Source organism: Ambystoma mexicanum, chromosome 13, assembly GCF_040938575.1.
Source record: "Ambystoma mexicanum isolate Mex_15411 chromosome 13, UKY_AmexF1_1, whole genome shotgun sequence".
Taxonomy (NCBI): Eukaryota; Metazoa; Chordata; class Amphibia; order Caudata; family Ambystomatidae; genus Ambystoma; species Ambystoma mexicanum.
The window spans coordinates 167639092-167658024 of record NC_090938.1 but is presented as its reverse complement, the minus strand read 5'-3'; positions in this window follow the sequence as shown (position 1 = coordinate 167658024).

Sequence of the window (18933 nt, the reverse complement as noted above, 5' to 3'; positions counted from 1 at the left end):
AGACCTTTCCTGGGGGCCGTATCCTTTCCAATCAACCAGGTAGTATAACTTAGATTTGGAGATTTTGGAGTCTAGGATGTTCTTTACTTCGAACTCAAGTTTTCCATCCACTAGAACAGGTTCTGGGAGTTTGGTCAATCGGATTTCTGGTTGTACTGGTTTTAGTAGGGAGACATGGAATACTGGATGTATTTTCATATGAGAAGGCAATTCCAATTTGACAGCCACCGGATTAATTATGGCAGAGATGAGATAGGGTCCTAGGTATCTCGGGATGAAAGTGCGGGGTCCTTTTAGAGGCAGGTGCTTAGTGGATAACCAGACCTGATCTCCCACAGAGTAGTGAGGGGCCTCTTTACGGTGTAGATCCTCTCCTTTCGTGTATAGTGCTTTAGCTCTTTGCAGATGGGCAGTGGCTTCTTTAAAAGCATGAGTGATCACCGAGTGCAAGTGATCCACAGCAGGTGTTTCGAGTTTTTGGGGAGGATCCAGGTTAGAGGTCCTAGGATGGGTTCTGTATAACAGGAAGAAGGGAGTCTTCCCGGTTCCAGAATGGATCTAATTGTTATAAGCATATTCAGCGATCCAAAGGATATCCTTCCAAGGGTTTTCAGTTTGTTGGAGCATGCAACGTAAATATTGCTCCAGAGTTTGATTTGTCCTCTCGGTTTGTCCGTCAGTTTGGGGATGGTGACTAGTTGAAAGTCTCACATCAATCTGGGCTAAGCGACAGCAACTTCGCCAAAAGTGGGAGATGAATTGACTTCCTCTATCGGAGACCAAAACCGAGGGGAAACCGTGTAACCGAACAGTGTTTTCTAGGAATTCTCGGGCTAACACTGAAGCTGACGGTAGGCCCTTTAGGGGAATGAAGTGAGCCATCTTGGAGAATAGATCCACGACTACTAAAATGGTATTATACCCTGAGCACGGAGGTAAGTCAGTGATGAAATCCATGGACAGGGTATGCCATGGACAGGGAGGGATGTCAAGCGGGTGTAAGAGGCCGGCTGGTTTCTCCTTCTGGCTTTTATTCTGAGCACACACACCGCAGGAGATTACAAAGTCTCTAATGTCCTTCTTCCATGATGGCCACCAGAAATGTCTTTTGACCTTTTCCATGGTTTTGGTAATGCCAGGGTGACCCTCCATTAATGAGTCATGATAACAGGAGATTACCTGTTTTTGTATTTTCTCACAGGGCAAGTACAATCGTCCTCGGAAATATGGTAGGTCTTGATCCACTGAGAAGTCCTTCCCCTTGAGTTGCCAGTCCTGTAATTCTGCCGGAGTTAGGAGTGATTTGACTGTTGTCTCGATGTCTTCAAGGGATTGAGCGCTGACCAAACCCAAAACTCTTTGTTCAGGGATTATGGGTATTGGTTCAGGATTGGTCAAGTGTTCATCTATTCCCATCCGGGAGAGGGCATCTGCTTTTCCGTTTTTACTGCCTGGTCGATAAGTAATTATAAAGTCAAACTCAGCCAAAAACAGAGCCCAGCAGAGCTGCCTGGAAGACTGAGCTTGGGCCGTCTTCAGATATTGTAAGTTGCGGTGATCTGTCATTACTGTGACTGTGTGTCTGGCTCCCAAAAGGTAAATCCGCCAGGCCTTAAAGGCCGATCTGATAGCTAGAAGTTCCTTGTCTGTAATAGTATAGTTGATCTCGGGAGCCGAGAATTTGCGGGACCAAAAGGCTACAGGATGTAATTGGTGTGTAACTGGATCCCTTTGTGATAAAACTGCCCCCATAGCAAGACTAGAAGCATCTGTTTCAACGATGTAGGGGAGTTCTGGGCGGGGATGTTTCAGAACAGGTGCAGAGATGAATTTAGCTTTTAAGTCTTGGAAAGCTTGACCCGCCTCTGTAGACCACTCAAAACGTTTGTTTTTCTTTAACAGAGCGGTGATGGGCTTGACTATTCGAGAGAATTCGGGAATGAACCTGCGGTAAAAGTTAGCGAAGCCTAACATGCTTTGAACTCCTTTTACAGATGTTGGTGAAGGCCACTTGATGATTGCATCGACCTTTTTTGAATCCATATGGACTCCGTTAGGCGACAGTATGAATCCCAGGAATTCAACTTCAGTTACGTTGAAAACGCATTTTTCAAGCTTAGCAAAAAGGTTATGTTGACGCAATCTCTCGAGGACCTCTTTAACGTGTTTCCGATGTTCCTCTTCAGATGGTGAATAGACGAGGATGTCGTCAATATAGACAACTACACACACAACTATGAGTTCTCTGAGGACGTCATTCATAAAATACTGGAAGGCGGCCGGAGCGTTGCATAGTCCAAAGGGCATAACTTGATATTCAAACAGCCCATACTTGGTGCGGAAGGCCGTCTTCCATTCATCGCCCTCTTTTACTCGTACCAAATGGTAGGCTCCTCTGAGATCCAACTTTGTATATATACATGCGTTTTTGACTTGGTCCAGGAGTTCAGGGATCAAAGGCAACGGGTATCTGTTTTTAACGGTGATTTGGTTCAGGGCGCGGTAATCTATACAAGTTCTAAGGTCTCCTTCCTTTTTCGGAACAAAGAACAAAGCCGAAGAAGCTGGGGATTTTGAAGGACGGATAAACCCGTTAGCTAGGTATTGGTCCAGATATTGTCTGAGGTGGAGATTCTCTGGCTCGGTGAGGGCATAAATCCTACTGCAAGGAGGAGTAGATCCGGGTATCAGGTCTATTTGACAGTCGTAAGACCTATGAGGAGGCAGGGAGTTAGCCTGGTCCTTCTGAAAGACATCTTGGAATTCCTGGTATTCAGGAGGTAGTTGGGGAACCTCAGAAGAGATTGCTGCTAGTGAAACGTCGGGCCGAGGATAACAAGTGGGGATACATTCAGGAAACTGAACCGTCTTTGCTCGCCAATCGATCTGAGGATTGTGCTTCTCTAACCAAGGAATTCCTAGAATGATCTGGAACTGAGGGGCCTTTATCACATCGAACACGATTTTCTCCCGGTGTCCATCTTGGCTCACTAACGTCACTTCCTGGGTGGTGTGAGTTACTGGTCCGGAGGCTATCTCTGTGCCATCCACTGTAGTAATGACATCTTTTACTGCCTTAGGACAAAGAGGTAGATTCATCCTTGATACCATTTCACGGTCCACATAATTGCCGATTGCTCCGCTGTCGATGTAAGCTTCAATTGCATGCAAACGATCCAGACGTTCAGGGCTAATGAGGACCATAGGCACCACGAAATGCGAGGTCACGGAAAAGATTTTAACGCTCGGCAAGAGGACCTCTACACTTGTCGGGCTAGGTCGTTTCCCTGCTCAGAATTTGTGGTACAGGTAACTGCAACTCCTACAGCCTTCTTAGCTGGTTTCACTGGACAGTCTCGAAGAAAGTGCCCCGAGTTTCCGCAATAGAGGCATAATTGCAGCTGTCTTCTCCTTTCTCGCTCTTTTTGGGTTAATGGTCCTTTCATGCCCCCTATTTGCATGGGTTCCACGGTGTCAACTCCCCTAGCTAAGGTCTGCGGTTTGGAAAACACTCGGGTATCAAATTTGGAACGATCAGCCTTCCTGTTCTGTAATCTGTGGTCCAATTGAACAACTAGGTCAATATAGTCTGAGCAGTCTTGTGGAGGATTCACAACTTGAGCTAACACATCCTTGAGCTCTCCACGCAGGCCTCTGTAGAAAAGCGCAATTCTCTTATCCTCAGGCATTGAGTTTCCACTATAAGTCTGTTGAATGATGCGATGTAAGTGAAAAGGTCTTGATTACCCTGTCGTAACGAAAGGAGTTCATTGTCCAAGGCCTGCCCTTGTGAATGTCTTGCGAACAGTTTCTCCATGCTGGACTGGAAAGCCTGGAAATTATGAAGAACCGGATCATCCTGAGTGACTAAAGGGATCGACCAATCTGCGGCACTGCCACTGAGATAAGAAAGCACGAAGGCCACCTTGGCCTGATCTGTTGGGAAGGCTGCTGGCCTACATAAGAAGTGTAAGCGGCACTGGTTAATGAACACTGCAAATCTCTTTGGGTCACCAGAAAAGCGTTCGGGCGGAGCCAAGGGCACATTACCAGGTAGATTGATTTGCACTGGGTTTGTGGAGGATGCTGAAGGATAGTTTCCTCCTGAAGCGGGCAAAGGTGTTTGTCCTGCCTGCGTTTGTAGCAATTGCCTAGCGAGGTCATCTGTTCGCTCCTTGGATATAATCAGCTCTCTTCTTAGAGCGTTCGTTTCCTGACGAGCTGCATGTACTTCCGCTCTTAGTTCCCCAAGTAACTGGGCCAATTGATCGGTATCTGAGGTTTCCATTGTGCCTGGGTAGGAGCTTTGCGGTGGGCTTCGCGTTCTGTAACGCTCACCTGATTCCCACGGAGGCGCTGGTCTTGGCAGGGTGGTAACTGTATCTCGAAAAGTGAAGTGCAGGACTTGATTGGCTTCCGGGGCTGGGCCTCTTCGCACTGTGTGTCTAACTTGAAGAGTAAGATGTCTGCAGGTGAAAGAATATGGGGTTAATGACCTGGGATTGTCGGGTGTCTCTCTCTCTCTCCCCCTCTCACTTTTCCGTGGAGCCCCAAGGTCAATGTGCTCACCTTAGATAGGTGAATGCTGGACTCTCCATCTGCGTCTGGTGCAGGGTGCCGTTACCAGTTCCTTCACTGGGTTGAAACGTAGGCCTCTTGACTTCAGAGGATTGCTAACTGTCGTTAACTGCATGAACCGTGAGTTTCCGGGCACCTTTAATGTCCTTACAGTCTTTAGGTGCGTGGGCACGTTAGTATGGAATAGGGCTCTGTATAATGTTCTTTTCTAATGGTGCCTTTTGTCTTGCAGGGCTCTTGAGGCGGAAGATGGTGGTTTGAAGAGAGCCGGAGTTCGAGCCAGCGCATAGGAATGAAGCGCCTGGGAGTGCGTAAGTAAGTGCCTGTTGCCTGCTTTCGAAATGCACTCCAACTGTCTCTTTTCTTTTGCAGGTATGAGTTCGGATGCTGAAGAGACTCTGGAAAACGCCGGAGTATTTGCAGGCGCCTAATTGTGGAGGGCGCGATGGCGCGTGAGTAAATAGCCTGCCTAATGTCTCTCCTTTTCTCTTTCAGGTGCAGGAATGCAGCGTTGAAGAAAACCGGAATTCGAGGGGTGCCGGTAAGTAAATTCCCCACAGGAATAATTATGCTTTTGTCTTCACAGGCTTTTATAATGGCGGAGGAACAGCGCGAAGAGTTGGTAACTGCCGATGGATCAGGTGAGGAAAGCGCTGCAAGTGAAGGTTGTTGTGCTAACCTGTTGTTTCTTTGTCTTTGCAGGTGCTTCTGAGGGCTGGATACAAGAAAGGTAAGCTTTTGTTCTCACAGGTTCAGGATCGGAAGAAAGAAGACTGGAACCGACACGGTGAGCGTTCTGCTGCAGATGCAGAATAACGCAAAGCACGTTGCATCAATCGGGTGTGGTTTAAATAGCCTTGGAGTGATGAGGCGTCTTCCTCCACTGCCTCGCACAGGAAAGAAAAGAGTTCCTGTTCTAGAAGAGTTCCAGTGTTGTATCCAGGGAGTGGAGCCTGCCCCACCCAGGTAAGAAACTAGTCCCGGCTCGCAGAGGATTCCCATATGGCTGGTAAGTAAGCAGCATGGTCTGCTGCAGGTAAATCCACCCAAGCATCTTTATACATGTTATGAGCCCGGCGCTTCCAGTGCCGGGACCAGTGATTCTGATGAGCCTGGTGCCACCGGCGCCAGGACAAGGTCCAAAAGGTCCCAATGGGGACCGGCTGGTGCCTAGGATGAAGGTTAGAGGCCTGCTTCCAAGGACGTTGGGCTGGTCCTAGCCCCTTGGAAGCAGTGATCATGACAGATAAGTGCCCTACAATCTCTGAATCAATCATCAGGATACATGAAGTGTGTAAAATACTAAACCGAATTAGATGACCTGCCATGAAGTATCTGCATCCTGGGAGGGTTATATTCAGAGATGTACCAATGCTCCTACATTGGCAGCTTCATCCCTCATTGAGAGTCTGCATGCATAATAAGGGTTCACAGTCATTGCACCGAATGCCAAAGCATCGAATTCCTTACCATAGAAAAAAAAAACATCGAAAAAAAAAGCATTGAATGCATTTTATTTCTTCATTTTTTTAATAGGGGGGGTTCCTCCTCCAGCCCCCCTTTTTTAACCTAAAAACTCATTATAATTAAAAAAAAAACCTTTACCATTGAAAAAAATGCATTTGATGCTTTTTTTGATGCGTTTTTTTCTATGGTAAGTCATTCGATGCATTGGCATTCGATGCGAAGACTAGATACCATAATAAGGAACTTACTCCACTGCCATCTAGAGAAACTTTCTCACAGATTTAAACAGCAGTGAAAGAAATACATAATGCATGGTTCAATCTGAATTGCAGGCTAAGAGTTGCCAGATGCCCTAAAGTGTATTTGCAAAAGGAATAAATCAATCAAATTGCACACGTTAATGTGACGCTAATCACATGATAAACACTACCCACATTATGCGCACACGCACTACCGCTCCATGCAAGTTCCGGTCATTGGGTTAAAGCGCATTACGGGAGGCTGTTACCGGCCTCAGAGGAGAAATCATCATCACATACAGTCGACAAGATGGCAGCTCTGACAGAGCAAATGGCGCATGAACATAATTGTGTGCTTGTCTGCGGCGCAGCGGTAGCCTGAAACGAAATGCCCAGCACCACTTTCATGTGACGTTTCTGCACGTTGGGTTTAGTTATTTTCTAGTTTTGTGCTATGCATGCGGGCACCCAGAGTCACAAAGCTGTGAATGACAATTTTTAGGAGATATTAACAGATATTTCTGTAAATGAAAATCTTCTCTCTGTTGAGTTAGTAATTAAGGGAACTATTAATCGCTAATGCAAACATATATACTCAGGGTGAGCTAGACAGCAGACGGCCCCGCACTTTATAGGCACTATCTGCAGGGGCACGAGGGGGAGCGAGGCAGCTGAGTCCACCCCTGGGGAGTTTGGGAGAGTGGTACTGCCAGCCTACCATGGGATCTGTCCATTGGAGAGAGGGGCGTGGTCTTGCAGAAACACCTAGCACCATTTGCAGTTTTTTCCTGGTTGTTGACCCTCTCCCCCCACATTTTTCTTGTTCTTTGTGGAAGCTATCAGAAGCATTAATGGGTCACTAGGGCCCTCCATGGCCCTATTGCATGCAATTTCAAGGTCTCTGTGTTAGCTAGGTGTTCTTGGGAAAAAGGCATTTTCGAATAACTATAATTTGTTTTGCTGGTCTAATAGGTCAACTCGGCAAATTGCCTCATTAAAACAGATAGTATAGGGCTGTGGATTTTGTTGGGACATGAGCAGTTTTGGATGGGAAGTCGTGGGAGGGGCCGTTAGTTCTGCTTGGGTACGGACGTGCTAACTTGGGGGCAAGAAGCAGGAGTATCACTCTGAGGGTTAGCAGAGGTATACATGGCACTCAAAGCCTTCAAAGCGTGCTGGAAGGATGGCTCAGGGGAGCAACATGTTTGTCTCTCAAGCAAGATAACGCAGTGCAACACAGGTTTGAATCCCAGTCTGTACTTAGAGAATGGTCTCCAATATTATTAGTGATATTTGTTTTAAAAGATTACTTATTTAAAGCTGGACACCCCTGAGCCACAGACATACACACATCAGCAGAACATTTCACACTAAATAATGACAGCCTTTCACTGTATGGTGGGGTACACACATCTGGCCCATCCCTCTCTAATGACTGTATTTGTCTCTGTCCATACTCGCTTTTCACCTAGATTATTCTGAAATTTGTCAACTGGGTTGGCAGTCCCAGAAAAATTATTCTGGGGATTGTTTTGTAGAGAACATACAAGAATGGACGGACGGACGGACGGACGGGGTGGAATCCAGCACACTCCCTAGCAATGAAAGTCAACACTCTGCTAGGGTCTGTGTGGGCACACCTCCAGTACAACACACAACTACACAATACTTTCAGTAATATCTAATACTGTCTCCTTTCTGACACCATAACATGTACCCCCATAATATCTGTATCGCTGATCTATGATCTACTGGAATGACGTGCAACCAAGCTCCCACAAGCATTATCTTTCCCCCTTTAGCCCCAGACCCCACAGGCTATTGTCTGCATACCGCGGCTGGTGGCAAAATACACCGAATTCCAGGCTAGCCTTGTCGCTTTCAGATCTCTAAAGCGATGATTTGGCACAGTATAAAATATTTCCAACATAACGTAACATATCAATATCTTCATTTTATAAAAAAAAAGCGTTCGATAGTTGTATATGGGATATAGATATTAATGCATATGTCGATGTTTTAAATGTACTGACCTTGTTCCAATGATACAAACCTATATGTAAAATAAAAAGCAGCCATGTGAGAATGAATTAATCTTTTATTATTCACTGAATACCGGAGACCAGTTTCTAAACGCAGCTCCAGTGTTGCTCTGTGCTGTTTTGCTTCCAAGACAAATGCGTTGCCCCTGGGCTATCCTGCCTGCCCAGAGAAGGTGTAAAGCGGGTTATGGTGATTGGTTGGGAAAAGGACCATTTTATCTACGTGTTAAACACATACAGTAAAGAAAGCATGTGTCTTCGGAAAGGTGAAGTCAGTGTGAAGCAAACAGGTGTACAGCTGCCACCTTCCCATCCACGGCTGGCATTGTTAGGGGCTTCCTACTGTTTGTTTATTTATTTAAACACACTTCAGGATGTTCAGGTTCCAAGTGCAGTGCAGGAGGTGACCATGCCCTTGATGAGCAGTCAGGTTTGAGAGCAAATATTTTCAATCTTCTAACAAAAATAATGAAACAGTACAGATATATATTTGCTGGCATAATTGTAATAGCTGAGAATAACATGAGGGCATTAGCAGAATAAACCCTGCCGTGAGCTTCAATTGAAACCCTGCTAGGTCTTGTGCATTTATTTCCTTTCTTAAAGGTTTTTTTGGTGCTAGGGTGACCGGTCACGAGAAAGGGCCAGATAATTTATGCTTGATACATGTGGACAATTCTTCTTTGGGACATTGAGCAATAAGGCAGCAGCAGCGTCTGCTCAACTGCAATATGCTTGACATGAGAACATGATGATGTTGCTGTGCTTGGATACCCCGCTAGGGCTGTCTCAGCCCTTCAAAACAATTGAGTTCGATAAAATGTACAATAAAACATACTTAGGGCCCAATTCATAGAATCGAGAGCAGAAGTAGTGCAAGCGCCGCATGGCAAGAAGGAGCATGCGACATGCATGCGCCACCTGTGGCGCAAAGCAGCAATTGCACGGCACACATATTCATGGATTCTCCGAGGCATCAGTAGCCGTGGCGCAATGAACATAAACAGCTCCTGCACCACCCCCAACACGCCCCCGTGCGGAAGAAAAGCCAGTGAAATGGCTACTATGGCACAAGGCCCCGCGTCATCCGTGGCACAGCACAGAGCCGCCCCCCCATCATAATTGTGAGAAAAATCATAGCGTACCCTGGCCGCACCAGCCAAATCGCATGGAAAGGCCCGCGCGTACCCCATCCGCACCCCAGTGAATTCGCGTACCCCGGTCGCACCAGCCAAATCGCATGGAAAAGCTTGCTCGTACCCCATACGCACCCCAGCATAACTGCATATCCCGGTTGCACCAGCCAAATCACGTGGAAAGGCCTGCCCGTACCCCGTCCACACCACAGTGTATTCGCGTATCATGCTCGCACCAGCCAAATTGCCTGGAAAGGCCCACACGTGCCCCGACTGCACCCCAGCGTTTTTGCGTACCCCGCTCGCACCAGCCAAATTGCGTGGAAAGGCCCGCATGTACCCCGTCCACACCCCAGCGTATTCGCGTACCATGCTCGCACCAGCCAAATTGCGTGGAAAGGCCTGTGCTTACACCGTCTGCAACCCAGCAAAATTGCGTACCTCGGTTGCACCAGCCAAATTGTGTGGAAAGGCCTACGCGTACCCCGTGATAAATGCACAACTCCCCTGAAAACAGATGCCTCCTCACAGGACAGCCAGACCCCAACAGTGGACCATACCCCACAGGCAGCCCACACCACATGGGACCCCACCATCACCCATGACCATACCCCACAGGCAGCCCACACCACATGGCCCTCCACATCAGCCGTGACCATACCCTGCAGGCAACCCACACCACCTGGCCCACCCTCACCTGTGACCATACCCTGCAGGCAGCCCACACCACATGGCCCCCCATCACCAGTGACCATACAACACAGGCAGCCTACACCACATGGCCCCCCCATCACCCTTGACCATAACCCGCAGGCAGGCCCTGCTTCATGTCCGCAGCCCCCACCTGTGATGGCAACCTGCAGACAGGCCCCGCCACATGTGTCCACCCCCACCTGTGACAGCAACATGCATGCATGCCCTGCCACATGTCCCCATCCCCACCTGTGACGGCAACCTGCAGGCAGGCCCCGCCTCATGGGACGCCCCCAACACACTGTGGACTGATGGACATAAATGCAGCAGCTGTGAAATGAAATGCCACCACACACTGCACACTCCAAGTGACCCTTAACACTCATCCACTGGTCATGCACACCACAACATGCCACATGCCATTGGAAGTCAAACATGACACATGCATGCATGTGTGCACACACATGAACTACATAGGCCAGCATCATGGACATAGAAGAGAGTAAGCAAGAGTGAAACTTGCACTAAACCATCGAGACCAGACACCACTTTATTTTCATATTAAAATAATATATTAAAAACAGTATTCAAGTCATACTCAGATAAAAAAAAATGCAATCAACTTTAAATGAGCCTATGAAAAAAGATTGTGAAAAAATAAAAAAATGGTAAATCAAACAAATTAAGATTAAAGCAAACATGTGGTCGATGTCCATAAAGTAGTCCAAAATGAAAACACAAATAAAAAAAAAAAATACTCCATGGTGAAACTGAAAATGATCTAACTATGTACAAAAAACAAGGGTTCATTGTCCCAAACCATGTCCAAAATATGATGAAGAATAAAAACAACAAAGAACTATATACAAAACGTGGAGCAAAGTCCAAAAACTTCAAAGAAAGAAAAAAACAAAAGGAAACGTACACCTAAAGAACTATGTACAATGGCAGCGGGCTAGTCCTTTGACTCACCATATCCCCCCAAATCTCGGCCAGGGCATCATCGAACTCTGCATTGTTTTCCCCTAGGCGGGCCTGTGCTCTCCCCTCGAGGGCTTGCAGGGAATCCAACGTGTTCCTCTCAAACTCCCTGCAACTCTGTTAGGAAAGATTCTATTTACTGCACCTTTCCTTCCATCTTCATGGAACCCCCAAACTTTTTGCTTCTATTTTTCAATCTGACCTGTACTTTTTGCAGTGCAGTGAAGCCTTAAGCTTCCCTGTACTGGCCTTATGCTCACATGTTATGGGGAATCTGATATGTCCTTAAGGCTATCAGTACTGGGAGACAGTGTTTCCCTTGGTCTTGTGACTATGTTGCTACTTGTGGTTACTTTTGTATCCCATGTGGTAACTTTTTATCATTGCACACAGCAGCTCACACTGCAGTGCAATGGGGTTAATGTTTGTCTTGCCCTAGACTAACACTCAAAGGATTTTTTGGTTACTCAAGAGGTGCTTAAAAGATGGGCTGGTGGCAGCAGTGACTTTTCCCCACTTTTTGGGGAATTTCGTTTTAGCTTAACCGCGTTTACCGCGTTTGGCTACTTACTGTGGCTACTGGTCAAACATGGCCATACCACAAGGTTTTTCGCCCATTCTTTTTGCATCTTTTTGTTTAGCTTTCATCCTGGCCTCAGAGGCCAGAAACACCCTTATAAGGACTTCAAGTGTCCGGGAAAGCAGCAGCTTTTGGCGGGCTACTGGAGGGCTTTGTCTTTTTGTAGGCAGGATGTGGGCTGATCCAGTCTGGATTCAATACACATCCTGGTTTATGTGTGTCTGAATGGTATGCATGAGTGTTCCCACCAGTGGTCCTGATTGGATGTGTGTGTGGGCTAGTTCTGCCATTGGCTAGTGGGAGTTTCAACCACTACCTGGCTTTCAGGATAAGAACAGGGCCCATGCATGCATTTTTCAGAGATCCTGGAAGAACCTGAAAGAGCCAAGAATCTTTCCAGCTGAGAAGACCCTCAAAGAAACCTGAAATCTGTCTGAAGGAGGCCTGGCAACCAACTTCTGCTGCAGTCCTGGTGGAGCCCTGTCTATCTCGTGATCTTCAGTAGGCCTGCGAAGGTGCTACAACCCCAGGAGTGGAGGGACCATCCATTCACAAAGCCTACTCGTTGCCCAGCACAAAAAACGCCTTCGGAAGTGCCCGGGAATTGTCCTGTGGCTGACCAGCTTTGTTTTTGGCCTACCAAGTTATCTTCGTTGCTGCTCTGAGTTTCTGCCTAAAACTTGGCACACTCTCAGCTGCTACTGCAACAACACCCTTTTCAAAATGTTGGTATCCTAGCATCCAGGAGACCAGAGAAAGACCAGAAAGTCTGACCGCAGCTACTGAGTCCTGCTGCATCACTGTGCGCAGAGTGCACAGTCCAAAACCTTCTTTTCTGACCCGCCTCCAGTCCCGAGAAGGGTGCTGGATTGTTTGTTTCTGCATTTCTTCATCAAGAGTCCTTGCACCAGCAAAAGATCGTAACCGGACAATCACTCGAAATCGAGGACCGCAGAATTCAGCAGGAAAAGCAAGCCAGGACACCCTTCCTTTGTTCTGGAAAGACTTGGAAAGATTTGGAGTGAGGGGCTAAGTTACTGAGCTTTTAACATACCCCTGCACTCCTATTATACGTCAATGTACTTATAATAACCTTTATTCTAACACTATTGGCTTTGCCATTACTTGCCTTTGCAAGACTTCTGACTGTTGGGGTTAATTTTGGGTACTTGTCTATATTGAACCCTGACTCTAATAATCCATCACTGGACCCCAGCAACCCTACTTACATTTTTTTTCTGCATCCTATGTTCTGTGTTATTGTATGATATGATATGATATGGCATTTATAACGCGCCTATACGCAAGTGTTTCAAGGCGCGACGAGGCAAGGGAGGGGGAACAGAGGGAAGACAGACAACGATCCTACTAGGCCAGGTGTCATTCAGATCGGGCAAGTGCAGGGGAAGGGGGAAAGGAAAGTACAGGGGGGCGGAGGGAGGGAAAGTTCAGTCCATAGGATAATAAATAACAAGATAAATAAAAGAACAGCCAGCTGGTGGCAAGTGCAGGTGAGAGCAGAACAAGTGCAGGTGGGGGGACTGTGGGGATACAGGCAGAGTCCTCAGGTGCAGGGGTTGCCAGGGAGGCAGTACAGGCGTGCAACTGGAAGGGGATTGGCCCTAAAATCAGACGGGTGGCCAGGTAACCCTGCAGTAACAGTACAGCAGGACTTCAGCAGGGGAGAGGGGGAGAGAAAGCAGAAGCAAAGATGAGGGTTTTAAGGAGCTTCCGGAACCGAAGATGGTTCTCCTCATGTTTCAGGGAGGCAGGGAGGCTGTTCCAGAGGGAGGCACCAGCCGAAGAAAGAGATCTACCACCAACTCGTTGCTTGGTGAAGTGACGGACCCTGAGGGAGTTGGAGGTGGATGAGCGAAATGCTCGAGAAGGGAGATATTTAGGAAGAGAGAGTTGCAGATATTGGGGCCCCAGGCCCCAGAAGGCCTTGTGGACAATGCAGAGGGTTGTGAACTTAATCCTTGCAGCCACTGGGAGCCAGTGCAGAGATTTCAGTCCTGGAGAGATACGATCCCTGGGCTTGAGGCTAAGGACAAGTCTCGCAGTCCTGTTTTGGATGAGTTGCAGAGGGCGGAGAGTCGAGGCAGGCAGATTTAGATAGAGGCTGTTGCAGTAGTCTAGTTTAGAAAGAATCAGAGCTCTGGAGACAGTGAGCTTCTGGGGGAATGAGAGCAAAGGAAGAATACCTCTGAGGAGGAGGAGTTGGTATTGTGACTTCTTGGAGACGTCAGAGATGTGAGGAGAGAAGGAGAGTGTGGAGTCAAAGATGACCCTGCGGTTTTTTGCCACACAGGTGGGAGCAGGAGGAGGGCCAAGGGAGGCCGGCTAGAGTGTGACAGGAAAGGAGGGAGTGGGTCTGCCTATGAGGAGAATATCAGTCTTACTGGCATTTAGACAGAGGTCATTCGTGGCACACCACTCCTGGATAGCAGTCAGAGAGTCTTAGAGGGAAGGAGAAGAGGAGGCTGAAGGTAGCCTGAAGATGAGCTGAGTGTCATCTGCATAGCACTGAAAGTTGGGGCAGAAAGCGGCAATGCAGTGGGCCAGGTAGAGGTTGAAAAGCCAGGGAGAGAGGTTAGACCTCTCTCTCCTGAACAATAGGGCACAAGGCCCCAGACAACTTAGGGTTGGACAATATTAGTTAGGGATCAATTCTATGGACCTTTTTGTGTGTGATACTCACCTATTCATTCCCTTGCAGGAGTATTTTGATTGGTATTATGCACTTGAATTTGTGACTGTATGTATGTATTTTAGTTTGATGGCCCCAGACAACTTAGTCTGGGGCCATTGGTTGATAAGTCTACCTGCTTGTATTCATTTTTCTTATAATGTGTTTGGCCATAAATAAATAACTGTATTTTTATACACCCTGTCCAAGTGTAATTTGTGACTCCCATTGTGTGACCTCATTCTGGACCCTTTACACTCTTACCCCTCTGAAGAACGTAGCCTAGACCGCCTGTCACTGCTACCTTAAACTGGTTGGCTACAGCTTCCCAGATTTGCACCTGTCACAATATAGGATGGCCTTCCTTACATCTGTCCACCAGGCCAGAGTATAGAAAATCAGTCTTAACAGTCTCCTCGAGGAACTCTGCCCGTCTCTATTCCAAACACAGGGTATTCTCCGCCTTGGCAATGGAGAGTCGTGCCCCCTGTGCCCGCTGCCGCTCTGCTCCGATCTGCTGGTCAAGCCACCCCAACACGGAAGACTTCCTTGTTGAAAGGTCCACTTGATCCTCCTGCCCGATGGCTGATACCTGCCTCCCCTCCATTGGAAGCCCAGAGTCCTGTCGCCTCCTACGCTGAGCCGGGATGATGATAACCCCCGGGACTGTCATGCATGTGCCCTGCTGCTTGTTGCCCGCTCTTCAACCATTGCCACATGTCCTGTCGCCGGATAGAGGTCCGTGGTGACCATCTCTGCTGATCCTGGTGGTATCTGGGCTGGAAGACGGCAGGAAGGTCGACTGGCGCAGAGAGGAGGCAGACGAGGAGGGTGTCACATAAGTGGCCAGACCTTGCACCCATTGCAATACCAGGAAATGTGTCAGCCAGTTCACGAGACGGCAGACCTCCTCGTGATGATGTGCAAGCACCTGATTGGAAGCCTGCACATCATCATGAATGGAGTCTGCCCATCCCATGATACCGGCTAGCACAGGTTCCACTCTGTACCGAATGGTGACATCCGCAGGAATTGGTCTTTCTGTCTGGGTGGAAATGACCACCACCTGCGGACGGGTCCAGCCCGGGGCATGCCCGCAGGTGCATGCTGCTGCAGTTGCAGTACCAGGGACAGAATTAGGCACAGGCCACTCCACGGTGACCGGCACTGCCTCCGGCTTCAGACCCTGGACTGCAGCAGTCACAACTATGTCATCACCCCCACCGGGCCCCATGGGCTGGGTTGATGTGGCCTCCTCCTCCTCTCCCTCCTCCGCCAACCTGGATGCCTCCACACTTTCTTCCACAGTGTCTTGCCCCTGTGCCGGCTCACCTGTCCCTCCCACTGCTGAGGAGTCCTCCATCACCTACACCGTCTTGGACCTACCCTCATCATCTGCAGCCGTTGACTCAGACGCAGCACCAGTCTCCTCGCTCCCGGAAGATGACAGTGCCTGGGAGGATGACTCGGCGTTGCGTCTATGCCTGGTGGAGGCATCCCTGCTGTCGTGCTCCACAGCGCCTTCTCCGCCCTCTTCTTCCATCGTCGCTGTCGATAGGGAAACATAGAACACATACATCAGGGTACTGGACATATGTGTGTTTATCACAATGCAAATGTACGTCAGTGGCACTGTCCAAGTTCACAAATATCATTACCATCCACCACACACAGGGAAGTGCCATTCACACACATTCACAATCATGTATGTCACTCACAACAGGCATTCACATCCTTGGACAAGGCACTGCCAGCTAATAAAAATTGTGCATTCAGCTCATACACATCATGGGAAATACACATCTCATTCACACACATCACCTGACAGTCATGAGGCAGGCCATGGAGCTATCACGTCAGAATGCACTTGAGGTGAAAATGGCAGTGTGAGGCAATCACACAATCCAAAGCTCTAGTAACATACATCACAGAGTGTTGTCCAGTCACACACTCACTAATCAGACACATGCACATGTACATCATGCATGTCCATGATGTTGCCAAAAGCACCCATGTGTCACACCTCTCACATGCACCAATCCAGACACAGGGATGCAAACATGTGCACGTTGTTTCACGCTTGCATGCATCGCGCATTACAACACAGACACCATTGATGTGGCGCATGCTTCAATGGACTCACATGGACAGTGACTGGGACATGCACACATACATCTGTACAGGAGGCAAGCCAGACATAAGGCCAAGGTGCACACTCCATCCACATGTCAACATGCACATGCACTGTGGTGGACAAGAACACATGGGCACTTACCAGTCGACTCCAGTCGGAGCACCAACTCTAAGACCTGGGCGTGCAGCGCTGGGTAGAAGCGCTCCAGGACCTGCATCTCATCGGTGGTCAACCGGTCCTGGTGCCCCCTCTGGTCATCACCAGCCCTGATGAGGAACCGCGCCTTGTTGAGGGTCCTGGACTTGAAGTCCTCCCAGCACTTATTGACATGTTGGTAGTCACGGGGTGCCACCCGCTCCGCATTGATGACACCCACGATGTCCGCCCCGGGATCTTCTTCCGTCCTTCATTGCCGACTTGCAATGGTCCGGGGAAGAGGGCATCATGATGCCTCAGGACTTGCTCCACCAGGATGCCAACTTCGCTGGGTGAGAAGCGGACAGCCGTCTGCATCTCTGCCAGGGGGTTGCCACTTGCCTCAGATGGTGCTGTGTCAGACATGGCAACCCCCGAGGCAGGTGTGGGTGTGCAAGGTGGTCGTGGGGATGGGCCATGGAGCAATGCTATGACAGTCGGGAGTCTTCAGGATTAGCAGAGGTGGTTACGACAATAGGATGACTGGAAATGGCTGAGGAGCAGGCACAAAAATGCAAGGCAGGTTGCTAGCAGGCACACAGAGTGGGCAGGTAGCAGCAGATGGCTCATAGGAGGCAAAGCTGGGCAGTTTTAGGCAGGTAAATTGGCTGGTAGGCAGGAGCCTGGGTCTTCCGTGTGCTTTGCTTGGCCAGCTGGAAACAGAGTGACTCTGTAAGTGTGGAAACAGCGCGTTAGCGTATAATCAGAGGAAAGTCCCTAAGCTCGTAAGTTACATGACACGCGCTGAACGTTGGGCGTTGCTATTCAGTATCGGGTTAAAGGTGTGCATAGGACCACATTACAAAGTACGTGCATTTCGTTGTGGATGGACGCGTGGACTTCAGAGTATTTTGGGGTCCCAAGCGTGTCATTTATTTTCTTTCTATGAGGCAGATGGTGAGTCGCGCATGCATTTTTCATTCATACTGTGGTTGCCCCTGTGTGTCACGTACCCCATTTTTGAAGTTATAGTACCCTACGTGTTCCTCGTGTATGCATTTTTTGTGTTGCTGGGTGCCACAGCGAATTGTGTGATGTTTTTTCTTCACACGTGGGCTACTGAGGTGTCGCGAACATTTTTGTTTTTGGGTGCCTGTGCGTTACGCGACCCGTTATTTTTTCACCAGGGGTTACATAGAGTCTTGCTGGAGCACAGTGGTACGTTTTACATCAGGTACCCCGCCCCCTCACTCCAATTGCCCAGGACAATTGTTAGCGGCACCACATATTGCGCTAGTCCATCATTGTCATGACTGGGAGGACAACAAGTGGGAAGGGTGACAAAGATGGGTGACCTGGCAGAGGTGGCCAAGGTGGGCGAGTTGGCTGAGGTGGTCGAGGTGGACGGTGTGGGCAAGGTGGCCGAGGTGTCCAGAGCCATGCCCCCCACCCAAAAGGGTCAGGGAGATGCAGCTGATGCTCACGTCCCCAGCATCCGGGTCCCAGACCAGTAGTGTCATCTGCTGTCCAGAGATGCCAGGTTGTGGAAGCTGCAGGGTCACCCAGCCCGGACTGTAGTGGTCCCAGCCCGGGACCTGAGTGACTCAGGGGCAGATTTCCATCTCCCTAAGGGTAAGGGATCTGCAGTGAAAGCTACTGGCATCAGCACCTAGGGTCACACACCAGCAGTGGCATCTGCCGTCCAGAGCAGCCTGGGTGTGCAAGCTGTGGGGTCAGCTGCGGCTACCACCACCCAGGCTCAGGGTCACCCAGCCCGGACTGTAGTGGTCCTAGCCCAGGCCCAGAGTGAGTCAGGTGCAGATTTTCCTGTCCGTAAGGGCAAGAGACATGCGAAGAAAGCTACTGGCACTAGCACAGTGGTGCAGATGCCTGCAAGCCAGCCTACTGTTGTTGCATCAGTGGCTGATGCCATGGCCCATTCCTCCAGTATTCCAGCCCCTACTGACCCAAGCGGTCCCAGCCACTCCGGTTCTGCACCACATTGTAACAAGCAAAAGCGTGCAGTAGGGGTACAGTCTCCAACCCAAGGCAAAGCATAGGAGCCCCACACGTCGAGGAAGAAGTGACTCTGTAATGAAGAACTCGACATCAGTGTGGACTACTTGTTCGAGCATGTTAAGAAGGATTTCTGAACTCTGACCAGGAGGGGCAGAGGTTCAGAAGGCCAACCTAGTTTCTTGGAACAAGGTAACCTTTGGACAAGCCAGACCAATCAGGTTAGCTATGGCAGGCGTTCAA